This window comes from Chaetura pelagica, unplaced genomic scaffold (assembly GCF_000747805.2).
Source record: "Chaetura pelagica isolate M959 unplaced genomic scaffold, ChaPel_1.0 scaffold142, whole genome shotgun sequence".
In the NCBI taxonomy this organism is placed as follows: Eukaryota; Metazoa; Chordata; class Aves; order Apodiformes; family Apodidae; genus Chaetura; species Chaetura pelagica.
In genome coordinates, this window is record NW_009952973.1 from 11,681,074 (window position 1) to 11,705,390 (window position 24,317).

Consider the following 24,317-nt stretch of genomic DNA (forward strand, 5'->3'; position numbering starts at 1 on the left):
CTGACAGGTACAGCTAGCTATGAAAAAAAAAAAAGCCCTATTCAGCATAGGAGGTGAAGGGAAGAATAAAACTAATGGCATTAGAATCCTCTTGGGAAGTCTTGTTTTATTTATTAAGTAAGGCACTCTAGTGAGATAAGTAAGAAGAACTGCTTAGTCTGGCAGCGCTAATTGATGCTGTCCTGAGAGTTTATTGTTATGTATTACTCTTTTTGTCCTTTCATGTGAAGATGTCAGTACATTGTACCTGACAGGATATATTGTATATTATAAATTATTCTAATTGGGATAGAAAAATTGCCATCAATTCTTGCTACCGTATGTATCTAAAGCATGACTGTAATGTACACACAATGGGAATATTAATTCCCAAGTATCAGTTTTATTTTAGGGTATACTTTAGATTAATATTCTTTCTATGAAGTCCTCAGATTAAAAGTAGTTTTATTTAAGCATTAACACATACGGATATATTTCCCCAAAGAAATACATGGAACACATTTGTACAATATAAATGTGGTATGAAACAAGAACAAGATATAATAGGAATGGAGCTTTTCAAGTGTGACCCAAGGTGTTTAAAAGAGAGTTAACCACAATTTTGCACTTTTCCTTGAGCAAGACATTGACAGCAGTGCTATAAACCAAAGACAGGGACAGGAAAGGGCAAGTATCACTTTATTCTGCTTCTGTATTACCTCACAAGTGCATGGAACGCCCAGATGGGCACACTGTGTCTTGTAAAAGTCGTTACAGAAACCTGGTTTTAACCCTTTCTTCTGTAACACTGGAGAATGAAAAGTTTTAGACAAATTTTAAAGCAAAATGAATAAATTTCATTGCAGTGAATTATTTCAGTGATGCTATTTTAATCCTGAGAGCAATTACTTCCAAAGAAGATAGCTCTCTATCTTTCTGAATTCCATTAGCATAGTGAGGCAGTTTGTAGCAATTTCAATATATAGAATAGTGGATATTTTTTATGTATTACTGAAAAAAATCTGAAAAATAAAAATAAGTACTGATTTAATCATATTGTGTGTAGCACAATGAAGCAATCCAATGTGTTCTGTTTAGGACCAAACCTCTCTGTACTCATAAAATATGATGGAAGTGCCTTGAGGGCAAATATGCTAAATTTATTTATGACATGGCTTATTTGCAAGTTTTTTTCTCCCTGAAAGCACATATATTAAGTACTAGAGCATTTCAGTTACTTGTTATTTACTACCTATGCATTAGGAAGAATTATGAATTCAAGCATGTGCCATCCATTTAAAACCTTATTTGCCAGGCAGGTTTGTTTGTAATAGGAAAAAAATATGGTTCCCACTACTGCCATTTTCACTTCTATGACTAATTCTCTTTCTTTAAGACAGAAATAGCTTTTGTGATGGAAAAGAGATAAAGGGTCTATGGTTTAGCAAATGAAATCTCTTTGCAGACTTATGTAGCGGTTTTCAAAAGACTGAAGTGACTTGGGAGCCTAGGTTCAAGAAAAAACAATGTGACTTAGGACATGATGTCATTTAGCAGGCAAACTTACTTTTGGCAAGATCCATAAATACCCATAGGTATTGCAATACCTAATTTTCAGGACCCGCTGTAGGTACCTACTTTCCTTATATAGAGAACAAAAAGAGATAGTGCCTGAGAATGAGATCCGCAGTCTAGAATGGATGGAGCAGAGGTTTACCTATAGTTGGCCATTTGAGGGAATCCTAGGGTATTGTGAGAATGACAGTAATGTGATAGGATTTCTGATCATCTCAGGGTTTAGATTTAATGCTATGAAGTGATGCAGGTGACTAAACTTTTTTTTGTTTCTTTCTGTAGGAAACTGGTCTGAAGTTACCTTTTTAAAAATATCATAGGTGATTTTGCCCTGATGGGTACAATTGCGATGCATTTCACCTCCTGTACTCCATAATCCTATAACTGACTGTATCAAGGCCTCTGCAAGTTGTATTAGTAACTTGTTTTTAAAATGTTGCAGGAGATCCCTTTTATATATTCCTTCATGAGCAGAATATGATAGAAAACCAAGGATGCTGGAGGGCTCCAGTTCCTTTTCTGTCTCCAAGAAAATGTAAATTCTTGCCTTCCATCAGTTGAGGGCCATAACTATTGGTAGTGGTTTATACTGGGCAACAGTAATTTCTTCCTGTTCTGTTGAATCCAAATTCCAGACTCAGTAGACCAAAGAGAAAAAATTGGTTTGGGTTCTTGGTTAGATTTGGATAATAAGAATACAGGTCTACAGCCATGTGCATGGATTCATTATGTAGTTTACCTGAAATATGCACTAAATGTTCACGGGTTAGAAGAGTGATATGGGGCTTCCGTTGACCTCTTTGGATACACCATCCTATTAGAATAATCTGAATTAACTAAAACTTACTTATTTTCTAATTGTGCTGTCCTTATGTGCAGACACCACTCGATTCAGTGTCATTAGGCCAATATGAATACAGTTAAATTGTTTCATCTTAACTCATCCAGAGAAAAGAAATACTTATTTTTGTTTGCTTTTGTTTTCTGAACTTCACATAGTCTAGCATCATGCTAACACTGAGAACTGTATAAAAAGTTGTAAATGTGGTTTCATTCCTTATATATGATATGAGGCTTGTTATGATGAAAATTAGTTTCAAAATTTTATAAGAAAAAAATCCCAAATATTCTACTATATTGTCTTTTGGGGGGACTTCGGACTTTAAAAAAGATACAAGCAGCTGATTCTGACAATAAGTCTCATAAGCTGGATTTATAAATCCTCCAATAGGAATCAGGTCTTGACTATAGACATTCTCCTGCTGACCTCACTTGCCCAAGAGTGAGAACAGTCAGGAATCTATTTTGCCGTTTCATGTTGGCATTTAGCATGCCAGCTGAGGTATTAAAATTTAAATTTCTGCAATATATTGGGAAAAAACAAGTAGCAGTCTCTGTCAGTGTGCAACAGTATTTCACTGAAGTGAAGTGAAAACTTTCCAGAGTTTGGCTTATTTAGTCTCTCTGTCTGTATTTATCATCCCTGTTGCACCTATCTTTGGGATTCAGGATGTATGCATTTTCACATAGTCTTGTCTGAATCTTTTGATGTACCTGTGTCCCAGCAGGCATTACACAGCAGACTGGTTTGAAAGCGGCTGTATATTCCAGGAAAAAATAAAAATAAAAATAAAAATATGCATGAATCTCCTGGCGCTTCAGTCCTTTCTTCACCAAAAGGGTTGTGAGGCACTGGAACAGGCTGATCAGGGAAGTGGTTGAGTCACTATCCCTAGAGGTATTTTTAAAAAATGCAGATGTGACACTTTAGAGATATGGTTCAGTGGTGGACTTCGCAGTATTAGGTTAATGGTGGGACTCAAATGATCTTCAGGGTCTTTTCCAACATAAGTGGTTCTCTGATTCATGCCAAATCCCACTGAGACAGGAAACTTAGTGGGAAACAGAAACCTCTAGCCTCTCCTAGAGGAACTCTACCCTAATCCTTCTCCTTTCTTGTCTCTTCCCACCTTTTATTTCCTTCCCACTTCACGGTCTAAGATTTTAAAGCTATTTTTCAGTACAGAATCAGTCCCTTGGCTGTTTTTTCTTTTATATAGTGAGGGGTTCTCTTTGAAATGCTCGGCTATCCTCAGTTACAGACTTGTCTTAGATCTTTATATTATTTCACAGTTCAGCCTTCTGGTACACAATTTAAGATGCCATATAATAGTATATATTATTGCCAGATGCTGTGATCTGGTCAAAGTGATTTAAGGAGAAGGAACATTTTACCCAACTGACAATGTTTACTTCTAGCACTCTCAAAAAAGGAGATCAGAACTCTTATTGCCAAAACAGTGCTAAATGTAACTAGATACTTCTTAATAACACAGGTAATGAAGCATCAGGAAATTACTTAGCTGTATTTCAAAACCTCAACATTTTCCAGTTGATTTATTCAACTTCTTTTTGCAGAAGTGAATTATATCTTGCAGTTTTGAATTGATAAGCCAACTGAGAGAGGGTTAATATGCATGCCTGGGCTTTTTTGTTACGGGTTTTTGACATTTTTGACATCTTTACATTCTTATGCTATCTTTTCTTATTTGTTCTATCCTGTATTTTAATTAAGCAAAACAAATTAAAGCTGAAAACAAGTTTTCTTTACTCTCAGTTATTGTTAGTGCTTGCAGGAATTCTTTCCAGAGTCGTGCATCAAACCTTAAGAGATTGCATCTCTAGTTCACTGACTGTAGTTAGAGCAACTCATAGTTTTGCATATGCCAGCAGTAGTGTCTGTCAGGAAGAAACTGAGTCAGTGCATATCTAAACAAGCAATAGACAGCAAAGCAAAAGTCTTTCCCTCTGATAGAACTTGCTTATTCTATGCATAGAGGTGGATGAAAATCCTCGACATATTGCCTATAATGAAGGCTTAGTCTTATATTTTCTTTTTTTCCCCCTCTTTTTCTTTTTTCCTTCCTCCAAGCTTCTAATTCTGTAAGCCACACGCACAGAATGGTAATGTCAATCATTCTAGCTTCTGAAGAAGTCTTTCGTACCTCCTGGTATCCCAGACAAAATGCTTGAAATCAAGATGAGATTTTGAGATTTGGTCTTCAAAGTGTCTATAAAATTTTGCTTTTCATTGTAATTTACTTCTGCCAAGAAATGCTTTTTGTTGATGCCTTGAATGGTGTTTCATTCTAATAACTACTGGAAAATGTTTTATGTAACATCACAATTTTTGCAGACTTTATATTTTAATGGGCATATTTTCATGTTATAATCTTCAGACTGTGCTTCCTTTATATTAGTTTTTTATAGAATTCTGTTTTCATTCATGATTATATTGTATGCATTGCATGCATAGCCTAAAGGTCACTTCCTTTCAGCAGCCTGTAAATAGTAAAGGCATAGTTCACCTTTTTTTGTGATTGGTTTCCTTCAAGTTTTGCATCATTTATGTTCCCATAATTATCTTCCTCTTTGGCATTAAAACCATGAGCCTCTCACCTGACACATTGTCCTGGTTTGAGCCAGGATGAAGTCAAATTTCTCTGTACTGATTTTTTTTTCCTTCAGTGAACTCTCTTTTAAGCAGCACTCTTGCAGCCATTAACAGCAAGTTTTCCAGCTAATGGAGTGATAATGCTCAAATGTTTATAGTTATTGCTGAGAGACCAAGTCCGCTTTGCTCTGCTTGTCAGATCTGCTGCTTTGGACACTAAGGGAGCAGAAGAGTCATATCTACAACCCTCATATAAGGAGGAGCAGACTAGACAGGTGACTAAATGGGCCAAACGGAGTATTCCATCCCATATATGTCATACTCGGTTTAAATTCAGGGATCACAGAAGTCAAGCTCTCTTCCATCCATGGCTGGAGTATAAGATGGACTCTGTCTTTACATCTCCTTTGATCCCTAGGCCTGTGTGTTCCTGATCCCTGTATCTGCCTTCAGCTCCTCTCTGCCTTATTGCTATCTCTGGAAGCAGTCTGGGTTCTTTTTCTGGACTGCCTCACAGCTCAGGGGAGTGCCGTGGTAGTTGCTGGGAATGGTGAGGAGGCAATAGAGTTTTTGCACACTCCTGCATATATTTGTCTATATTTGTACATATTTTCTTTTATCATTAGTATTTAACTAAAGCTGTCTGGTTTAGTTTTTACTCCAGAAAGCCTCTCTCCTGATTCTCTCTCTCCTTTCCATATCTGTGTGGGAGGGAGACCTGGTAGAGAACATTATCATCATTTGTTTAGTTGCCGGCCCTGTGTTAAACTGTAACACACATCTTTGCAGTCAGATGGACAGCTCTTTCCTCACTTCTATATCCCAGTTTTGTCCACAAGCTGGTATTTCTTTACTTGTCACACTTCTTTCTGGCAACATCATGACCAACTAGTTGTTTCCCAAGAGTTGATTATGTGAGTTCTCTGTCAGACTCCTGCACTAAACCTGATGCAGTTTGTGTGCAGCCAAAGGACCACACCCTCTATGCAAAGCTGAGCATTTTTTATCTGTTCAAGTCTTGAAAATTTGTTCAAAGACTTTATGAGTCCATTTTGTCAATTTTAATAATGCTTTTAGTTAGAATCAGATTTGCTTAAGACTATTAAAATAAAACCTTTCTGCTATCTACATCTTTCACTGGTGGTTTGTTCACCTTTCCAGAGCTTCCCTGGCTCCTGAGGCAGGTGGCTTCCATCTGAGGGGAAAGGTTTATAATGGGCTATCACCATCTCAAAGTCCTCCAGCAGGAGAAGGCTGATGTTTGTAGTGGGGAGTTTCTTTCCCTCAAGGAGTTACAGTGTTTATAATTATGGTTTCTTCTCTTCAGGGTCAGCTTAGGGAACATTATATTTTTGTTAGCATGCTTTTCATCTTGCTCCTTCAGCATTAGTTTGCAGTAGTCACTGTGTGTATATGGTGAGTTTTACATACTTAGGTTCTTGCTCTTTGTTCTCCTTGTTACTCTTGAACCTGTTTCTCCCCATGTTCCAATTTTTATTTCCTTAATAACCAGTAATTGACTGTGATTGAGTTTTCTGTAGCCCTCTGGTGACAATCTGTGTCTCTACTTAAAGGCTTTTGCTGTCATCCCATGTCTTTACTCTTCAAGCCAGCATTTTAATGAAGGGCCAGAGACAGCTCTACACAGAACAAGTATTTGATATTACTGTTAGTTACAGAGCATGTAACACTAAGCAGCGCATGTCACAATTGTGCAAAACAAAAGCTTAATCAAAGTGGATAACAACCACTTGGTCAATGATAATTTTGGTTACAGCTAAACAAACTGCAACAAGAATATAGGCAGGCCAGAACAAGTCCAGGCAAAGCCTGAAAAGGCCCATGTGGGCAGCATATAGCAAAGCCTACAGCCTGTTCCTGAAGCACTGTAGTAATGGGTCTAAAGGACTACACTTGCTTGTTTTATGCTTTGGTTGGTGAGTATTTAATATATTGACCACAGCCCTTTTTTTGTGTGTATGTGTGTGAGTTTATTGCATGTTATAATCTGTTTTTGCTTTGGGGTTTAAAAACATTTTCCAAGAATAATAATAAGATTATTTCCCTATTGCAGGATCATGCAGTTCTGCTATGGCTAAATTTAATGGACTAAACTGCTTCATAAAACCTGCATCTCCTCTGACCCTCCAGATACATGATTCTGACTTTCCCAGACTTTTTTTTTTACACATTTCTGAATTATCACTTCTTTGAAACGTGCCCTTGAAAATGCAGTTAAAAAAAATCTGGTCATGCTTGTTTGGGAAACTCATGCTCACTACAAATCATTTAAGATCCGTGTAAACAAAGGGATAATCACTCTACTTTAAAGTACATGGCAGTTCATAATGGAAGCACTGCTGGGAGGTGAACATAGTTACTTTTTGCACTCTTGTAATTACACAGTGAGATTTGGATTATGCAGGATTCATTTTAAAAAATGGATGCTTAAAACTAATTCCTACATTTATATTTATATGCCAGAATAACTGCACTTGCATTTAGAAGTGTTAAGCAGTTAGCATCTCCCACTGAAGTCAGTGAAAGCTGCTGAATGTGTTCCACTAATGATAGCAGCACTGTGATATGGAAGAGTAACATAGCATAGTGGTCTGCGCTTTAAGTAAACTTGTCTCTTAAAATTAAATGTAGAATGTTAATTTTCTGACATTTATCAAAATATTGCAATTCTCGAGTCTTTATCAGCAATCAGCATCATTTACCACCATCATATTCAACACAGATTTTACTTTTAACCCTGTATCTCCTCTATATTGCTTTTGCCAGAGTTTTCTGACAGCTTGCCTGTTACACAGTCTTCAAAAAAAATATTTCAGGATGTAACTTATTTTTCAATTTAAAGTATCATGCAAAATGGTTCATAATCAGCTCTGAAGTGTGGCATTTTTAAAGTTTTACAGTAGGAGTTGGAATCCATAACAGTAGATGTTGAGAGATGGAACAAGGGCCAAGTTCTTGCTTTGGCTCGTCAGGTGCCCTCAAGATCTGGTTAAAGAATTAAGCCCTTTCCTGTGCTCTCTTTCTGGCCTACCATAAATTGAACAAATGACACAACTTCAGAAGAACAGGTATGCAAGAGAAGCCTTAAAAATGCCTCTTATACCGATTTAGGAGAGATACCGTTGTTTTCTGGACTTCTACAACACATGTATTAAACCCCAGCCTCCTCAGTGTCTTAGGAAACTTGGCATTACTATGTACAATGTTTTTGAGGAACCATAACATTAAACAGAGAAGCAGTGTATGGGGTATAAGGAAATTGCCTATGGATGGGTATGACTTGCTCATCTGATGACTATTTTTTTAGCTCAAAAAACTTGCTATAATGCAGTTGAAGATAGAAAAAAAAATAGGCTAGCACTATTTTATCTATCCAGTATGATGGGAGGGAATGGAAAGGCTGGCATAAATGTACTTTCTATGTAGTTTCTATGCCTTACAAGCATATCATAAAATACTGGAAAATTTTGTACTTCTTTTTGTTTCAATTTTCATAGATATGAGAAAAAAATATTAGGATGCCTTTACTATAAAAATAAGAATAAAAAGAGAAAGAGGTAAAATAGTGTACTTTTTGACATTTTAGTTTTAGGTTAGTAATAGTGGGCTGTTGAAAAGTTCTTCAGCAACCTAAGTTTAACTTAAAAAGTTTTAGGAATAATAAATGAAAGTTATACAATAGTGTAGTATTTTCAAGTTATTATAGACAACATGGAAGTAGGCAAATTGACTAAAGCTGTGGACAAAATGAAGCAAGATGTGTATTTGTGAAATGTCTGCATTCTGTATTTCCACTCTACTTGAAAGATACATTATATGTAAATATTGTAATAATTCCAGTCTAAGATTTCCACATAATATACTATAATGGTCTCCAATACATAGGAAAAAAGAATTGGAAAGTACTGAGGATCCACAAAGGCATGTCAACCATGGCCAGTAACAAATTCAACAACTCTCCATGTAACTTTTCTGTTTATTATCTTCTGTGGTCACTAGAATATCACAAAGACTACTACTTCCCTTATGCTGCCTCTATTATAGTCTAATGAGAAATCATTATTAACTATATTCAAAATCACTTCCTTCATGATACTACAAGTCAAAGATGTATTTTCCTTAGATTTACAATATTATCTTATGTAGCATCATGACTCCATAAAATATCAACCAGTGCTTCTCAAAAGTATTCTTCAAGGTTCTTCTTCATTAAGAGATCATTTATCTGGAGAATACACAACCTCTCTTGGCAACCTGTTCTAGTGTTTGATCACCCTTCCAGTAAAAAATATTTTTCTCGTTTAAATGGAATTTGTTATGTTTCTATTTTTTACCTTTGTCTCTTGTGAAAGGCTAAAACCTTGCTAAAGCTAAGATAGCCACTGCTCTCCCCTTATCCACTGAGCTACTTATAGCAAACTTTCATGTTGGTCAAGCATGCTTTCTCCTTCTTCAATCCATGCTGGTTTGATTTTATTAATTTCTCATTCATGTGTTTGGTTATGTTTCAAGGGTTCTTTACTCTAACACCATCTAATGAACTGAGGTGAGGCTGACTAGCTGTACTTCCCTGGATCTTTCTTTGTATCTTCCTTGAAGACCGGAGTGACACTCCCAGTCCTTTGCAACATCCTCCAATGTTCACAACCTTTCAAAGATAATTGAAAATGCCCTGCCATGAAGCCAAAACATATTTTTGCACTGCCTTACAAGCATATAATGTTTTAAAATGATACATGGAATTATAAATTAGAGTTGTTCTTCTCTCATGGTGAAAGTGTTCCAAGTTCTAAATATCTTTTTTTAATCTGTCACTCCATCTCCAGTAGCTTTCTTCAAAATTGCCGGCAAACAAAGCCATAATTTTTTCAGACGCTAATAAAATAAACAATACTTGGCAGTCCTTAGGTTGGCTTTGCAGCAGTACTTGATTAACAAATGCTATTCTCATAGCTAGTCTGCTATATTTGATCTCCATGTGCTAAGATATTTGACAAGATAGGTGCTATACCTAGCTTGACTTTTTTTTTTTTTTTTTTTTTTTTTTTTAAATAAAAAAATTCTCATAGCTAGTCTGCTATATTTGATCTCCATGTGCTAAGATATTTGACAAGATAGGTGCTATACCTAGCTTGACCTTTTTTTTTTTTTTTTTTTTTTTTTTTTTTTTTTAAATCAGAAACATCAGTTCTAATGTCAGCTTAATCAAAATACAAGGGTTGGGGAGAGTCTAATACTTTCTAAGTGGAAAAAAACAAAAAGGATATTTGGAAAATTATTATTTTCAAGCTTCCAGTTAGATACTACAATCAGTAGAGGTTTAAAAATAAATAAACAAGAAAGCTAGTGAGACATCTGTGTTGAAATACACTAATGCTCCAAACTGGTATGGATTTCACTGGGAGAAATCATAAAGCTGTTTCATACTCCAGCTATACTATTAACAGAAGCCTAAATATTCAATGGTGTGAGAAAATATTAGCTAGCAATGAAAGGAAAATTCATTTGTATATTGTCTTTTTCAAAATTGGCAATTTGTTCATGCTCTAATCCTCAGAATTAAATGGTGAGATTGCTGATTGGTACATAAAAAGTGATACCAGTTTTCAAGGTAGAACCTTTTTGACCAGTAATCAAGTTAAACTGAAACAGAAACATTTTAGGGGAATAGGTTTCTCCTTTATATTGTTTTTTTAATGCCTTCAAGAAAAAAAAAACAAAAAACTTATTTAGAGGTTTTAGAAATTTTGTCATAATCTTTTACAGTAGCAGCAAAAAACATTGACAAGGTACTGCCCCTCAGTTTAACTTTGATACTTATGTTTAGTATGATGAGAAGGATAACAGCTGTTGCAAGAATTCTCCTTCATTAGCAGAATGCACAACAATAACCAAAACCTGTGAACTTGGAAATGGCCTAAAAGGCTAGTTTATCCCAGCTCATACTCCATTCCTTGGTTTTATACTAGTAAATAGAGATCCCTAGTAAACTAGGGATCTTTATTTCTATAGTACTTATTATTTAGAATAATAAGAAATAAAGGAAGGAGTGATATTGTTTGCATCTGTGTATAATTTCAGAACTTCACATGGAGGCTTTGGAAATATTTTCACTCACCCTGAGAAAATTTGTTTGGATTTTCTTGTTGTGTTCTTTCTTTCTTTCTTTCTTTCTTTCTTTCTTTCTTTCTTTCTTTCTTTCTTTCTTTCTTTCTTTCTTTCTTTCTTTCTTTCTTTCTTTCTTTCTTTCTTTCTTTCTTTCTTTCTTTCTTTCTTTCTTTCTTTCTTTCTTTCTTTCTTTCTTTCTTTCTTTCTTTCTTTCTTTCTTTCTTTCTTTCTTTCTTTCTTTCTTTCTTTCTTTCTTTCTTTCTTTCTTCCTTTCTTCCTTTCTTCCTTTCTTTCTTTCTTTCTTTCTTTCTTCCTTCCTTCCTTCCTTCCTTCCTTCCTTCCTTCCTTCCTTCCTTCCTTCCTTCCTTCCTTCCTTCCTTCCTTCCTTTTTGTTTGTTTAAACTCCAATACTTAGAAAAAAAAGAGCAATATTCCTCAAACCTTATTCCTATGTGGTATTTATTTATTTGTCAATCTAGAAAAAAATACATGGGCTTTTTTTTAAATCGCAAAAATATTTAATCTTATTTTACAGACCTACTTACAGATATAAAACCATCGTGGACATTGTCAGAATAAAAACATCAGAGAGGTTCTTCAAAGTCATCTGATGTGTGATGTCCAAAATACGTAATTTATAACTTCAAAGATGCAAACCACAGTTATTGTTTTCTCATCATCCACCTTAGGGAGACCAATGGACATCACTCCTCTGTTGTTGCTCCATAAGATGGAGCTGAGTTATTCAGTTTTTGTAAGACATACCCTCAAACAGGTCTATTATACAAGTATTTCCCGGCAAAATGCAAAATTGCAAAATAAGTTGGAATTGATTCAAACTGAAAAGATATCAAACGAGGTATTCCCAACATTATGTTCTTTGTTTGCCCGTATCCTGAGAAACAGAGAGCTATTTCTCAGAATTAACTGGGGTGCACATGGAATTTTATGGTCTGAGAAATTTGATTTTAAGTAGCACTGTTCAACAAGTCCACAATACGTAACACAGAGCAGCATATTGCCAAGACCTTTTATCAGCCTGTTTTCCTAATGGAATGCTCTTACTATATTGATTCAGCCAAATCCAATGAACTGAAGGTAAATCTGCCAAACTGCCCATTTAACATTGGACTCTTGTACATACTGAACAGCAAAATATAGTAAACATCCAAGAGAGAGACCTAGTCTCTGACTTTGAAATTTAAATGGATCTGCAGGCTTGTCAGCCTTTCAACAGTTGTTTTGTGGGAGCTTAATGCCATAGCTGACGATGTGTCTCACATCTATATGATTTGTCAAATGGGATATTGACATGAGCAAAAGCTATTGGGACTGTGGACATTGTGCATCTATGGGTTTCACTTTATATTTAAATACTTGTGAGCTTGCTGAGCAGTTTATTTTTCTACAACTGTTCTTTACCATTGGTTACAAATTATTCTTACTTAGCACTTGATTTAATTTAGATTACTCACCAGGTAGCCAATATTTTGAGTAAATCAGGTTTTTGTGTTTTTGCATTTTTACTCACCAAACTTTCTCACAGAAAGAGAATAGTGTGTAGGTAAAGAAATTGGCTTTTAAAGTGTCAGTAGTGTGTTAGCATGACACGTAATGAGGCAATTTGGCTGAACATCAGAAACTAGTTGAGCTCAGCTCACATCAATGCATCTTTTTCAGCTAAGGCTCTGTCTTCTAAAATGAGCAGTAGAATTACATAAGACAATATGACATGTACAATTTTAATTGGAAGCTCTAATTTGAAATATTTAAAGCATGTTTAGAATAATTTGTGAATATACACAGAGATTCTTATCCAATTAATTAAGTCTCTTCAGTGGGTCGTATAATGACTTACTGTCAAAAATACAAATTATGGAAGTCGGCACATATAAATATTCAAGAAACTTTGAAAGATAAGGGATTTAGCTTTGGTAGAAAGAAGATCTCACAACTTCACACTGGTATGTAAAATTAACATGGAATTTTGTAAGGTAGCTATTAATGTGTTAGTACTTTTAAAGTACTATTTTATTTAAAAAGTGAAGCTTTGATTTGGTCACACAACAAAGCAAGATTTAAAATACAATTTAAAAACCTTTCAAAGACCATTAAATTATTTTGGTAACACTCTTTTTTAAGAATTTCATATTAATCTCCGGGGTTCTCCAGGCTGTTAACAGAGTAACATGTATTGCCATACGTGGTGTTTTTCTTTTACACGAGGATTGAAACAGAACTGTTAAGATGAATTTTTAAAGGATAAATTTCTCCCTTTAAATGGAATACTAGAAAAAAAATGGTTTGGCGGGTGGGGACAGGGAGAGAGATTGTAAATCTATATCAAGCTGTCATATCTGTTATGATTCACTTACACTATTTTTATTTTCCATATTTTTGAGGAGTTGCTTTTTAAGAAGCATGTACAGAAGCAAATAATATTTAATGCCTGCAAAATTGTTCAAATTACAAGTGAAAACATGGATATACTTAATAATACGTAGTGTAAAATTGCATCAAAACACTGTAGAAGGAAGGGGAAATACTATCTCTGTTTTCATGGGTAGCAAAGCAGTTGTTTACTAGACTGAATTGATTTTGCCTCAAAGTCACCAGCAGCTTTGGTGTATCACTGGGAACAAAAAAAAGACTTCCTGACTTACAGGGTAGCATCTTCAGAAGCTCACATTCTTTCTTTCAATCTCCTCTTTCTTTTTTTACCTTGTATTTTAGGGTATATATTTTGTTCTACTATGCAAGCAGTTTGAAGGAATAGAATTTCTTGTGAAAAGCAGCCATGCTGCAGTAATAGCAATTAAACATTTCTTGGTACTGTTTTTGTATTTCTTAATATTTTCAGTATTTAAACAATACTATTTATTTAATTAATTGTGCTAAAATTCCTGTTTTTCAAGAAGTAAGTGTTAAATATAAATTTGTTTAAAAATGTAAATAAATGCATTGCTTACAAAATAAAGGCTTTTAACAAATTGGATATCATGCATTAATTAGCTTAAGCCCTTATCAGTAGTACTAAACCTGCAATATTTAAATTCTTAAATTAATCTGACTCCATCCTAATTGGTACCTACTGAAAAGAAGTTGTTGACATCTCTGTGGGATCCTGGGTACTTTTGATATGAAATATTATATGACAAACTTATTCTTGTAATTAACTGATGGAGAGAATAATCTTGTCTCACAACTACACAACATTTTGAAACTGGAAAACTGCAAATGACTTTTTAATCACAGTTTCTGGATAGTCATTTTTGATTGAAATTCAATGGGAGTTGTCAGATTATTTCTAACATCCAGCTCATAGTACGAGAGGAGCGCATCATTAATTATGTCTGTGTTTGATATTACTGACTTCCAACCCCCTCCATAGAAGCAAGTATTTTAGCAAATTCAGAATATATAAAATAAATTTATTAACACTCATTAACAGCACAGAAAAATATGCCACACTTGTTTTGATTAGCTTCCTTTGAGAATTTTTCAGTAACTGTTTAGTAGTGACTGTTGCTATGAATATCGGTGCCTCCTTTCACAAGCTGTCTCCAGCTAATTTCCATGATTGACTCTGAGGGCTTGAATGACAGTGACACTGGAAGTCTGCCTACAAACATGGACAACTTGAATGATTATCTCGCATCATTCATGGTAGCTCTGTCAGGTTATCTGAGAATAATTGTGAAAGAAATGCAGATCATTACAGAATGAACATGAAATGTCTGTAATGGTTCCCTTGAAGCTGTTGAAGTTTACTTTGTCAATAATCTGTCAAGAAAAAAAGTAATTCAATACACTGTGCTGAAAGGCTGGACAAATCAACTCTACTGTACTCCAGTATGGTTTCAGAAATGTTATCTAGCTTAATCTTTAAAATTCTTTAAACTGTTAAATAAATAACTCAACTGTGATGTTTTGAGTTGATATTACTACTCATCTGAATTGTCTTTTAGCTTAAAATAACATATAATCATATATAAGACATAAAGCATAACATTGTGGTATGAAATTTAGGACTTCCTGGTATGAGATTATTTATCCTGGTACAGACTTTCAATTATTGAAAAAAAAATTATTCCATTTTCTAGTGTTATTTACAAAAGGACTTTTTCCATTGACTCTAAATAGGGATTATTTTATTTAGAAAATTGTGAGGTATACTGGATGTAGTACTTGTAATTTTAAAAAAAAATTAAAGCTACTTAAAGCCTAATGGTTATTTTTATAAAGAAATAATTTTCTGTACTCTTTCATCAACAAGACATATGTAATGAACACCATAACCTATTTGGCTTATTTTCTTCTGAGCATGTAGAGAAAAGCACTTGTTATTGTTTCATATTTGAATATAGCCAACAGTTATCCATTTAACCACTCAATGTAAAAAGGGCTGTTTATTTCTGACTTTTTAATTTGATTAAATTAAGGAGGAATATATATTTTTAAATCAATAAAATGATTAAAACTACACTCTAAATCCTGTGCACCAGGCACAAAGTAACAAATAAGATTTGCTAAACTGTTATTCTTAGAGCTGTAGTGATTGTGATGTGATTTCATAATATTAACTAAAGCATTTTAACTAGATAAGCTCAACTGTATAATAAATGCTTAAAAAGTTGTAGACCGATACTACAGATTAATGCTAGTTTGTAATATGAAAGCACTGACTTTGCAGCTGAGTAATTTTATGTTAGAAACCATAAAGTATGTCCAGTGAAAGATGATTTGTGTCAGCTAAAACTGTAGCCTGAAGCAATACTTAGTGGGTTATTACTTTAATCTAGTTATTGCAGCCTTGAAGTGTGTGTTAGTAAGCTGAGGGTAGAAGTGTCAAAAGCACAGCTGAGACCGATCACTTGCAGTTTCTAGGAACAGCAGAAAACTGTGCCATGTATTATTTTTCTGAAGTCGGTCGTATCGACCGTGGGTTGTTTTAAAAATATCAGTTATGTCTAGAAAATACTCCTTGTCTTATGTGAAATGTCCCATAACTAAGAACTTTCACATGAAAAAACCTCATTGTAATTCAGTCAAATATATACCAGTGCATACCAGTGCTGAGAAGGACAAGAGACAACTGGTTAGTAAAGGTACCTGAATTCCAGAGACACTAAATATTATTCCACATTCCTGGGGGCTGGCATAGCATAGGACTTTCTCCACCACCACAGTTTGGGATGACCAATCTCCAAATTAATGGAACAGACATGAGAAAAATGCCTAAACTTAATGCTTTTAAACTTTTGTTCAGAAACATGTTGCTATGTGTACAGTTAAAAACCACATTTATGGGTCGAAGTAGGAATTTATGTAACTTATACAATGCAAAGTTTATAATTTGGGCTGTATTAGTTGCAAAATGCTAAAAACAGCTAAAGTACATGTTTTCTTTATTTTACATAACTGGGAATTGTGAAAGAGCTACCTCTGAAAGCAGATTGATGGAGCTGGTTTCAACATTGTCTTTGTTTTCATTTTAGAAAATTTAAAAGGAAATGAACAGTGAATTGGCAATAACTAAATGGTGGTAAAGGTTTAAGAGATAAAGCTTAAAAAAAGATGTATGTGTATTTCTTACATATTGGGTTTTTTTAGTCTTTGTGGCAGTGCCATTAAAGATATTTTGGGGGAGGGTTTTTTATGCCTTTTAAAAGCCATTGTATCTGATAGCACATATAATGAGATAACATAATGGGAGAATTTTCAAGTACTATAATAACAGTTTTAATGTGTTTCATGAGATGCAATAATTCTGTCTCATTGATATTTAAAAATAATTATTATGTCAGTCTGCATAAATATATATGTGTATTCTTGATGTGGATTATTCTAGACATAAAATAATTATTCTACATAAATTGGAAATCTATAACTGTATTCAAAATTTGTAACTACCTACCAAATTAATATATTTCACTACTCTATTTTTAAAGGTATTTGAAGCATTTTTCACACATATAAATTACTTTTTTTTTCCTCACATATTATTTAAAAGGGGAAAAGTTTGCATGTTTGCCATGAACGGCCAGTGTCTTGTCTCTTCTGCTTCACATTTGAGATCCTCATCCCACATCTTACTTCCTTCCATAGAGGAGGAACTTTGTTGTGGTCGAAGAAATAATGCTTACCTAAACCAAACCTTCTACTGCTAAATATTGTGAGGCTGTAGTGGATCCTGGAAATGATTATGTTGCCTTATTGCTACTGCTAGTGACACATTTTTTAAATTGCATTCTTTCTGCATTATACTTCTTACAAGTATGAGGTGATATCATGACTCCATTACGTTTCCTGATAACTCCCTGTTAATTGCTGTGGAAGTCATTGTACTGCACAGTTCAGTGAACTTAATGAATATGGACATAAGCTTCTGGAGAACACAAGCAGTAAATTGTCACCAACACAATATTTTTTCAGACTTTTTTTTTTTTTTATGTTGATGAACTTCTGTATCATCTTTTCTGCTTCAGAACACTGACCCTAGTTTCAGACGCAGTTGTACAATTTACTCTATTTGGCTTCATAAGTGAATGAGAACTTCATTGTGTATGCTTTGAGATGCACATGTAATGAATGGATAATCCAGCCATGCTCCTGAAAAAAAATCTTGATGACAAAGTTTTAAACAACTTGTTTAGAAACAGATTTATAATACACTTTCATGTCCATACAGGATCATAGCTTAATATTTATACATTACATAATCAAGCATCTTCCAGGGTTTTGTAACAAGAAATACAAACTTTAAAGCACATGTTTTGGTATTAAGCACTTGGTATTCTGCTGCTTCGAACATTTGTAAACTTTTTAATCACATTCATAGTGATACTACAAGTTCAGGGTGTTATCACTTCCTTCAGGTGCCAGTTATTCTTTTTAGTCTCAGTAATTGCACAGAAACATGAAATGTGATGTGTTGCCTTCTAGCCAGGATTTCTACATCTGCCATAAATTTTTATAACTTGCAGAAATTATAATTAATCTTTAGAAACTACTGTGAGATCATGTGAAAATAAAAAGTGATGCTCTGGAGGGCTATATGAATGGATGAATGTAATAAAAGCAAGAATGTTCCAAAATCCATAGAAGTAAAATGAAAGATTTGTATTGGTTTCTTGGGATTTTGGATTAAGATTCCTCTTCATCTTTATCAAGGCTGCCCTTATATATTTCTGCTGTTAAAGCTCCTAAATCTAATCCCTTTCTCTATCACATATATGTAACCAGTAGAGTCTTAACTGCAGAGTTGCTTTATATACTTGATATTTGAAGAATGTCATTACAGCACTAGCAATTTATTTATCTGATTTTTTGTTATAGTTCATTTACTGCCAGGAGAAAAGAGTATCAGCTTTTTTCCTGTGTCATCCTTTTTCCCTTGAACCAAATAAATTAGTATAATCCTGTACCATTTTGTTTTCTGATAATCAGGAAAAAAGGTGAAGCCTAATATGTGGACATTTTAGATCCATGTTATAGCTAGTCCTAAAATGGAATTTAACCTTTATTCAGTACTCAGACAGCAAGTTAGGTGAAGACAGATTTTTCACTTTTTTTTTTTCTTTTTTTTTTTTTTTCTTGGAAGACACACAAGGGGACATTTTGAGGGCTGGAAGTGGACACAGATGAGAATTAACTTCAGTTTACTATTTCTAACACATGGGAGCTTTGTAGGTTTGACATGTTTTAATAATGGTCTTGAACTAAGCATCATTTCAGCATTTCAGCTGCAAAATTTGGAAACAGCCCAGGATCCAGATTATGTAGCAAACCAGTCCCATCTGTGATATATGTGAAATTGGGAAATATTGCTACAAAATAATGGTAGGAAGCATTTTTTGGTACTGCATGAATAAAAAGTAAATAAACAAATGAAATGCATATATTTCAGAATGGCACTCAAAAGCAGAAATGGATAGTAAGACATGAAAGAAGTACATCCTTTGCATAATATGACCAAGATTATAAGAAGGTGTCACGATCCGTGACCTATTATATCTCCTTATTGGAGTGTATTAACTTATCAGGATTTGCTGAGAGATCCACACGTGGATATCGCCTCACACAGAGGATACAGGAACTTATGTCCCGACTTTTTTGAGTGAATAACTCGCTCAGTGCTTACTAAATTTCTAACAACAGCAAGGTTTATTGTGGGGAAAACAAAGCAATTTGGGGCAGGAGGTTCAAAAGGAGTGATTACAACACATTAAACATATATGAGTACACCTTAGTTACACATGTTATTCAAGTGCTGGAAGGAGAGGGGAGGGGTATGCCCGAATGGCTGGATTATATTTTCCCCTATAAGCTGGGGTAGCCGGAATTGTCTCACCCCACGGCGGCGCAGGTAGGATGAGCTGGGTAGCAAAGAAGCTGCGGGCACTCCAAGCGCAGGTCGCCCCCCCCCCACCACAAAGCGGCGGCAGTCGGTGCGCGGCTCCGGGACCGTAGGTGTGCAGACGCTGGAAACGCGGCGGTTTCAGCGGCGCTGGGACTTTTGGCAGCAGCGGCGGCGGGCAGGCAAGCGGCAGCAGCGAGTGGGCAGGCAGCAGCAGCGGAGCGGCTCTGCAGCAGGGCAGCTCCCAGCAGCGGGGACGGGCGGCAGCGCACGGCAGGAAAAATGGCGGGGGGGGGGGGGGGCCCCCCGCCCTGCCTCTCTCATGGGGTTCTTCGGCGCCAGTTTTGCATTTCCGGGCTTTTCAGCCAATCAGACGGGACCTAGTCCTGCCCCTGCTTCTGGCCACGGCTCCTCCCCTGCAGCAGCTGCTCCCCCCCCCATACACACAGAGGGGGTTCAGCGCCGTGTGGAGACGCCATTTTAAGTCAGTTTTGTCGGCTGACTCAAAGGACATTTCATGTTCGTGTAAGGAAATACCTGGTCCTTCACAGAAGGTCAACCATGAAGGAAAAAACAACATATACTTTAATGAAGTTTAGTAGAAACTGGCCACTGTAGCAAACTGTAGCAAACCAAAATAATTTAACATCTCTCAGATATTCTGTTAACTAATTTTTGTGATTGGAGTTCGTCTGAGCGTCACCACAATCCAGTCTGGTTTTTTCATCACCACGTCTACCTCTCTGAAATCTCAGCATGACAGCTACTGGTCAGCTGTTTAGAAAATCCAGCTGAAAACCAGACAAGCGGTTCTGAACACATATATTTCTTCCTCTTAAATTTAAGTTTCAGATTTCGTTCTGCAGCTAAACAGCTTCATTTTGCAGTCAACATGAGTATTGAATACTGCACATACAGACCGTGAAATATAATAGTCAGGTACTCTTTTAAAAGGATACAGTCATCAAACAGCTTGGGTTGGAAGGGACCTTTGCAGGTCACGTAGTCCAAATCCCCTGCAATGAGCAGGGACATCTTCAACTAGATCAGCTTCCTCAAAACCCTGTCCAGCCTAACTTTGAGTGGTTCCAAGGATGGGACATGTACCACTTCTTTGGACAACCTATCTCAGTGTTTCACCAGTCTCACTGTAAAAAGTTTCTTCCTTATATATAGCTGAAATCTACCCTCATTCAGTTAAAAACCATTACACTTTGTCCTGTCACAACAGGCCCAGCTAAAAAGTCTGTCCCATCTTTCTTTTAAGCCCCCTTTAAGTATTGAAATGCCAGAACAAGGTCTTGGAGCCTTCTCTTCTCCAGGCTGAACAACCTCACCTCTCTCTGCCTTTACTTATAGGACTGTTCCATCCCTCTTAGCATTTTTGTGGCCCTCCTCTGCGACCCCTCCCACACGCCCATATATTCCCTGTGCTGAGGACTCCAGAGCTGGATACAGTACTCCAGATGGGGTCTCAGGAGGTTGGAGTAGCGGGGAAAAATGACCTCCCTTGACTTGCTAGCCACACTTCTTTTGTTGCAGCTCAGAATATGGTTAGCTTTTTGTCTATGAGTGCACATTGCCTGCTCAAGTTCAGCTTTTCATCCAGCAGTACTCCCAGGTACTTGGCTCTAAATCTTTTTATCCCTCAGCTTGTGTTGAGACTGAGGGTTGCCCCAGCCCATGTTCAGGGCATTGTACTTGGCCTTCTTGAACCTCATAAGGTGCACATGGGCCCACTTCTCAAGCTCATCAGGGTCCCTCTGGATTGCATTCCATCCCTCAAGCATGTCAACCACACCACACACGTTCTCACTTTCTCTCATTTGGTCTTTAATTTCTAACAGCTGTCCATGGAATCCTTTACTATGGGGCAAATGCAATGCCTATGGAAGAGTTTTAGTGACAGTAATGAAACCATTTATATATCACAAATGCCATATAAATAGTTCTTTACCATTTACTTTTAAAAAGTACAGAGGCAGTAGTGATCTCTGATATTTCTGTTTAGGGGGATTGTGCCTATGATGTGGGGAACAGCTGAAAGCAGAGCTACTCTGTTTTGGGAGACGATGACCCCAGAAGTCTTGCTTTAGATTCAGAATAAAGATTAAATCTTTTGAGTTTCAAATAAGTTATTCCTTAAGCAAATCTTTAAAATGTCAGGTGTTTGACTTTAGCCTACATTTATCATTCTTTCTCAGTATATGGGATGACAAACTAGGGAAGACTGAATTTATTTTTTAGTTCTAGATCTCTGGAATCTGAATAATCTGATAATGAACCTTCGAATGGTGACTAGACCAGGCAACTACATACAATGCAAGAGTTCATTATTTGTGCTGCAATAACAATTCCAGGTCCTAATAGAAAAAAATTATGGGATAGGTACAACACATGAAGGTGAAAAGTCATTATAGAATTCAAAAGTTTACTTTTTCAAGTTTTAGAACTGGTTACCAGAAGTTAATTTTGGGTTGGAGTTTTAGTTTATTAAGACCTTGATTAATTACACAGTAGTTTCAGTTTGTTTTGTTGTGGTTTTTTTTCATATTGCAATAACAGAAAAAACGTTTAAGTCCATATAAGCATAACCCACCTTCAAATGCAGAAAGATTGTTACCTTCAAATTTCAGAGAGGGTCTTAGCCTATGGAAACCAAAATATAAACAAATCTTGAAAACAACATGAAAGAGTGTCAGCTGTACAATATTCAGGTATTTTATTACTCTGCCTAGTATGAGGTGGTTTTAAAAAGGAGACAGAATTTGCATCTGAAGCAGAGAAACCACTAGTTTATGTGAACACAATATTCCCTAAATTTTCCATTGTACCTTGTCCACATTTCTGAATAACTGAATATTTTCCAAAGTAATTTGTGAATCTCTGAGGATATTATTCCTGGTCATCGTGATTATTGACAGTATTTTGGGTTTTTATTTCAGTACTGTGAAATTGTGCTATAAAACACAATTTGTTTGGACATGAGTGGTAAATTCAATATAATTAATATTTGTCAAGTATGTAGTGATAGAATGTCGTTAATATACTGCTACACAGATGGAGTAGGATAAAATTTTTAACTGTTCATCCCTTGTTGCATTTTGAGCATTAAAAAGAAATAGTTTGTTCATGAGAACACTCAGAATTGTTATGTGTGTGTTGATAATTATCTTCTGACAATTGTCTTCTTTTTCACTACTTTTGTGTTTCTTGTCTTTATTAATAGACTTCCAGCTTTGATTTTCAAAGTCTAAAAGCTACCATTAATGGCAACTGTTTTGTGTATGAATACATATTATTAGTTATTTTTTCTAAAGTATATAAAATTAGGAAAGAGAAACAAAAAAAGAAAAGGAAATGAACAGTGTATTTTGAGGAGCACTAAAAATTGACTTGGAATGATAACTATGGCAGCCTGAGTCAAAAACACTTGGAAGATTCCATCCCTTCTCTCTCTGTCTGTAATAATCCCAAACAAAGAAATCCCAGGAACAATCCCAAAAGATCTTGCAATGCACAGCAGCTGTGTCTTCCCTTCAAGGCCAAGCAGAATCAGTCCACTGCAATATGCTCTTTTCCATGTAGAGAGCACTAGAACGCTAGTGTCAGTGGTTGAGTCCAGGGTACGTTTTGAGAATTTGTGATGTGAGAAACAAATTACGGAAGTGCCACATGGTTTGTGAATTACATTTGGAAGAGTGCCAACAACTGCTATACAGAAACTAAAAGCCCCAACATTTCGGAAATTTTTATCTGAATGAGTATCAGTCAAAGGCAGAACAAGACTGTTTACAACTTGGCATGCAATCAGCCAAATTACATTTGTGAATTAGTGTTTTGAAGCTATACACATAAAAATAATATAACTTAATGTGTTGAAATCATTTTGCTAAGAAAAAAACGTACCTAAGCCAGCAACTTGTATATGAAGTTACAACTCATTACAGCCCAATGCATTTTCAAATTACTATTAAACTCACAAACAAGGTTGTCAGACAACAAATCAAGCTGCAAATTAGCCTTCTAATCTTATAATCTAGTTACAGCTGCCAAAGTAGAATTGACAATTGATTTGCTGCTTGCTGTCCAGCACAAAATGTCATCTATTCTTTTTGATGAGAGTCAATGAGTGCATTAAATGTACAGCAGACAGTGTCCTCCTAAATCCATTGCAAATAGTCCTAAATTACTGGGGTCATTATCTTTAAAAATAAGCCTACTACTAGCAAAATGCAAAGCAGAATTTATATGTGACTCGTCTACATTTATTCATTTACATGAAGTGAGGTGGTTTGTTTTGGTTTGGTTTGTTTTTTTTCATCAGGTGTACAAAATATTTGAGGTCGTTCTATGTGCTAACTTTCATGATTGTTATAAAAGAAACTATTTTCAGGCAAGTATTTTGGTACAGTATAAGGAATTATTAATAGTGTGTTACTTGTAGCATTTCCCTTTGTAGTTATCCTTATTTTTGCTGATATAAATCAAATTAACTTTACATAGCATGTACATGATTTTTCACTTGTTGCAGACTGATTGTAAGACCTCTTGCTGAGAAAATTCAGGACATTAACTTGTTGTTATATTGTTCAGAGGTTTTAAACAGAGCAAAGAAGAAAAAGATACAGAAAGGAAACATTTCTGGTATAGCAAATGGAAGAATACCACTAAAAAATCTTAGCAATTTTTCAATTAATGATTTTATTTTTTTATTTTTATTTTTTTAATTTTTTAAAATTTTTTTGGTGCTGTGTGGGAACATTGATAATAAGCTCTAGGTAGACTAGGTAGGAACTTGTGAAAATTTAGTCCCTCAAT